Source organism: Elephas maximus, chromosome 1, assembly GCF_024166365.1.
Source record: "Elephas maximus indicus isolate mEleMax1 chromosome 1, mEleMax1 primary haplotype, whole genome shotgun sequence".
Classification (NCBI taxonomy): domain Eukaryota; kingdom Metazoa; phylum Chordata; class Mammalia; order Proboscidea; family Elephantidae; genus Elephas; species Elephas maximus.
The window spans coordinates 143,047,137-143,052,294 of record NC_064819.1 but is presented as its reverse complement, the minus strand read 5'-3'; positions in this window follow the sequence as shown (position 1 = coordinate 143,052,294).

Here is a 5,158-nt window from a genome sequence, read left to right as displayed (position 1 = left end):
GCATTTAAGTAAAATTTCAGTTAACAAAATTTTTGAACTCCAAAGTGTTATGTCCCAAGGAACAGAAACAAAGAAGATTTACATCTCACCCACCTTATCACTGCCATTCCCACATATGCATTCTACATTCCAGCCAGGGCACACCATTTGTTTTACCCATAATATTCTCTACCCCATTCCACCTCCCACTCTTTGCTCTCTCTACATGATCACCTGTCTTCAACCCACAATCTCCAACTGGCTAAATCTAAATTGCTTTTCAGGATTTGTGTCAGGAGTCATCTCCTACAGGATGTCCTACAAGTCAATGCCCCTCTAATGAGCTGCTGTAGCAGGGTGTTTCTCCCCTGTCATTGACGGTATGGGTTTATTAGCGTTGGTTCTAGAGCCTTTACTTGTTAAGAGAATTGAGTTTAATGTACTTAGAATTCTGACTAACGTACTCAGAATTATGCTTGGTCAGGGTAAGAACCAAACAAATGTTAATACTGCTACTGCTGTGCTACCACCAGCAGCACAGTCAGTATACAACACCTTGGTTTGTAATTCTTTACTTGTCCATCTGTTTTCCTGACTGGAATCTTCCTGAAAACAATGATTGTGTCAAATACAACTTTATATCCCCCACTCCTAAAAAAGTAAAAATTTTTTGTCCTAGCACTCAATAAATTCTTGCTAGAAGGGGAGAAAGGCGGAGTGAAATGAATAGGGCAATTTCACATGATAAGACCTGCGAACAGTTTTGAGTGTTATTGTGGTCTAAGGCATGGCCTTGTTTCAGGTGATGAAGGAAGAATAAAAGACATCAGAGTCAAGGCAAGGGAGTTGCAGACCTACGACACCTAATGTTAGAGGAATCATCTGAATGAGTTTTGAATCACCGAAGTTTGTATCAGGACGTGTAGCACCCAGGGATGAGGTCTTTGCAACAGACAGGAATGTATACAGGGGCTAGAAGTGATTACACACATGGCAGACACTTGAGAAAAGCAAAGAGTGTCTCTCCCCTGCCCTCCACCTCCATTACATCCTCTGGGCTCTGGCCAGGAAATAGTTGAAAACATAAACGCAGTTCGTTATTCACCTATTTGAAAGTTTTCCCTAGTGCCAATAGCTTGCAGAGTGTTTTTGTGGGAGCACATGTGTGCATCAGCACACAGAGAGCTTCATGTTTTGGCCCTACTGATCCCACTACCCTCCATTCTGCCTCTCTACTCACTTCTGTTACATCCTGTTTCAGTCCTCCATGCTTTAGAATTTGCTGTTCTCTAGGCCTTTTATGACATTGCCCAAACTTTTTCTAGCTATCTGACAGGCTTTCTTCAATATTTGGTTCAATCTCACTTACTCCAGGAAGTCTTCCTGGATTCTTAAATTTTATTTAAATAGTCTCTTCTGTGTTCCCCTAGCAGCCCATGCTGACTCTGTGGCAGCATTTCTCACATTACTAGACTGTAAGCTCCTTGAGGCAAAAGGTGGGTGCGATCATCTTTGTATCTCCAATATCATTCCTCTCATACATTAATTTTTTTGAGTGGATGACTGAATGAGGGTGGATGATCAAGACTACGCTGGTTTCACCTTCCGATGCCATCATTTGGAAAAAGAGCAGCCATCACTGATAATGATTGGAATAAATAAGGAAAATGGTGGTCATCAACCTTGTAGGTGGTCGGTTTGGCTTATATAGATACTATATATTCCCAAATGAAACATCTAATGATTTGTCAGTGAATCCAGAAGTTTAATGGTGTCATGAGGAACAATGAACTGGAACTGGATTCCTGAATTCTAGTCTTGGTTTTGCCACTGGTTTTTCTGTAATTGCTATGTAATCTTGGACAAGTTACTACAACTTTCTGGGCTTTTGGTAAAATTTCCTAAATTACCATCCATTTATCAACTTAATCTTTACTTCAATCCTTTATCTTGGAAAAGATATGGGCTTCCATTTTAGTCAGTATTGGAGCCCTTTCTCCGCCTTGCAGGTTGCATCAAAATCCAAGAGGGAGGCTTATAAGAAAGAAAAAAAGGAGAATCTTTGATGTTCTCTCTACTCCTGTGCTGCAACAGCCCTGACAGTCAAGTGATTCTGCAGCTGCTACATATTTGTCACCCCAGGTTGGGCACCCAAGGCCTGAGGATGTCTTCCTTAGGAGCACCCTGAGGCCTGGTGCCTTCCTCAGAGCAAAGCCCCCAAGGTCTGATCTCTCTTCTGTGTCTCCCAGGCTCTGCCTCTCTCTCTCAAACCTTGTCCTCTTCAGTGGGTTATGACAGAAAACAAAACCCAAGCCTTCAGACTCTTCTGCTTCCCACTTTGTCCTTTACGTCCCCGGAAGCAATGAAGTCAGAATGAGGAGAAGTGGGCAGGGGTAGGGAATGGAAAATGTATGGGGGGAAAAAAAGCTTAGTATTTTAGACTATTATCCAGACACATTATCACACACAGAGTATCTTCTCAACACTTAGAAAGGCAGTCGTGGCTTTACTGCTCTCCTGGTCCCCCTGGCTGGGGCTCTGGGACTGTGGCCAGAAGCTCAGGTTAGAGCTACCTCTGTTTCACATCATTTAGTGCTCCAAACTCACCTTCCTGCAGGGAAAGTACACTAATTTCACTAAAGGTATCAAGTAAAATAAAAATCTGCTTTTCAGGAGCAACTGAAGTAGAGTTACATGGCAGGTGTGGGTTCCAAAGTTCATCCAAACATTGTTTCTAAACCTTACACAAATGCCTTATCTCTAGAGTAGAAATACCATCTGGTGTTGAGAAAGAGCCTAATTCCTTCTCAACATTGTTTCCTCAAAATGTCCCACAGAAACTATGGGCTATAATGTAATATACTATATTTGTTGTTAGTTGCCGTTGAGTCAGCTCCAACTCACTGTAACTCCACGTACGGCAGAATGAAACATCGCTGGGTCCTGCACCATCTTTATGCTCTTTGGTATGTTTGAGTTCATTGTTGGACCTATTGTGTCAGTCCATCTCACCGACAGTTTCTCTCATTTCCCTTGGTCCCCTACTTTACCAAACACGACATCCTTATATACTATTTAAAAAAAAAAAAAAAAAAACCAGTGCTGTCAAGTCTATTCCGACTCATAGCGACCCTATAGGACAGAGTAGAACTGCCCCATAGAGTTTCCAAGCAGTGCCTCGTGGATTCGGGCTGTCAACCCTTTGGTTGGCAGCTGTAGCACTTAACCACTACGCCACCAGGGTTTCCATATACTATATAAATGTAAAAATAAAATAAAATAAAACAGTGCTGTCAAGTCGATTCTGACTAATAGCAGCCCTATAGGAAAGAGCAGAACTGCCCTATAAGGTTTCTAAGGAACGCCTCGGGGATTCAAACTGCAGACCTTTTCGTTAGCAGCTGTAGCTCTTAACCACTACACCACCAGGGTACTGTAATATAGTATTAAAAAGTGATTCTATTTCATTCACTTAAGTAAATGTGAATCTTTCCCTCATGGGGTCATTACTTACCTGTTTCAGGCACTTAAACAGTTGGGTTTTGAGGCTGGAATGAGAATGAAGAAAGATGCCCTCCAAAACTTTCCTGCTTTGGAGTCATAAATTCTTTTCATCTCTGACTCTAAAGAGGACAGACAGGTTGGGTATATTATCAGCACTGCTTGCCTCTGGGTTTAATATAAAAAAAAACTAAAAAAGTTTTTTTTTTTTTTTTTTTTTTTGGTTTAATATAGCCTAGGAGAAATGTCCCCATGCCTGCCCCTCAGGTAATGAAAATTCCAACAAAACTGGATCTCCTCACAGGGGAACCTGAAGCCCCCTGGGCAAAGCCTGTGTTCATGATCTGCTGGGCTGCACCCCTGACCTCAGAGTCAGTAGCTGGATGTCCCCAAGGGCTGCTCCCAGGCCTGTATGTGGACAAGACAGGCACAGACGCCTGTGAGTGGAACTGGTAACTGCCTGCTGAGTTTATAGAGTCAACTCTCCACACAACTTGTGTGCTTAATGAGTGTTAGACAACCGTTGGTTTTATGCACTTTGCAGATTGCTGGAGTATTTTTATAGCAAACGTTTAAATTCAGCAAGGTGGGCTACTCTGAAATGGAGTAGAGCTTTTGAACTGCCTCTTCCTACCTTCAACTGATATGAGCTCAGGAAATAGGAATTGATTTTATCCTCAGTTAGAGGGGAAGCTTGTTGCCAAAACATCCCAAGCTTCTTTTCAAAGTCAAACAAAAATGATTTTTGTATTACTCACTTGTTTGGATTGTTTAGATGTTCCACTCTTCTATTTAGCAGCACCATAGGGTCACTATGAGCGACAGCGATAGGGTTTTTTTTTTTTTTTTGGTTTTATCACAGGGAGTAGGTTGCAGTACAATTCTTATCATGGGAACCAGTTAAATTTTCTCACCCACTTATTATCAGACCCCTAATAATTATCTGGAAGTTCCCAGATAACGGAGGGAGAGGGAATAAAATCATCCTGGAGAATGCTGTCAGAAATCATTGCAGGCTGCAACTGGGAGAACTGAATTTAATAGACTATGCATGCCGGCTGTCTCCCACCTATGGTGAAGTAATAAAACCCAGTTCTCAGACTTCCTTAATATCAGAGACTTGCTGACTGTAGTGGTATTTATTAAGCCCTTATGCCAGGAAAGGAGCCCTGGTGACACAGTGTTTGTTTGGCTGCTAACCGAAAGGTTTGTGGTTCAAACCCATCAGCTGCTCTGCAGGAGAAAGATGTGGCAGTCTGCTTCCATAAAGGTTACAGCCTCAGAAATTCTATCAGGCAGTTCTACTCTGCCCTATAGGGTCACTGAGTTGGAATTGACTCTATGGCAACTGGGTCCTATGTCAGATTCTTTACATGGAGTCCCTGGGTAGTGTTGCTAACCAAAAGATGTCTTGGAAGAAAGGCCTGGAGATCTACTTCTGAAAAATGAGCCATTGTAAACCCTATACACATGGGGTCATCATGAGTCAGAGCTGACTTGACAACAACTTGTATGCCAGGTTCTTCACATACATTAATCTTCACGGAAAGCCAGTAAGAGAGGCCCAATAATCCGTATTTTACAGATGAAGAGGCCGAGGCTCTGGGTGGCTAAGTGACCTACCCAAGGTTAAAAAAAAAAAAAAGTTACAAACTAGTAAACAAATGAGTCTAAATTT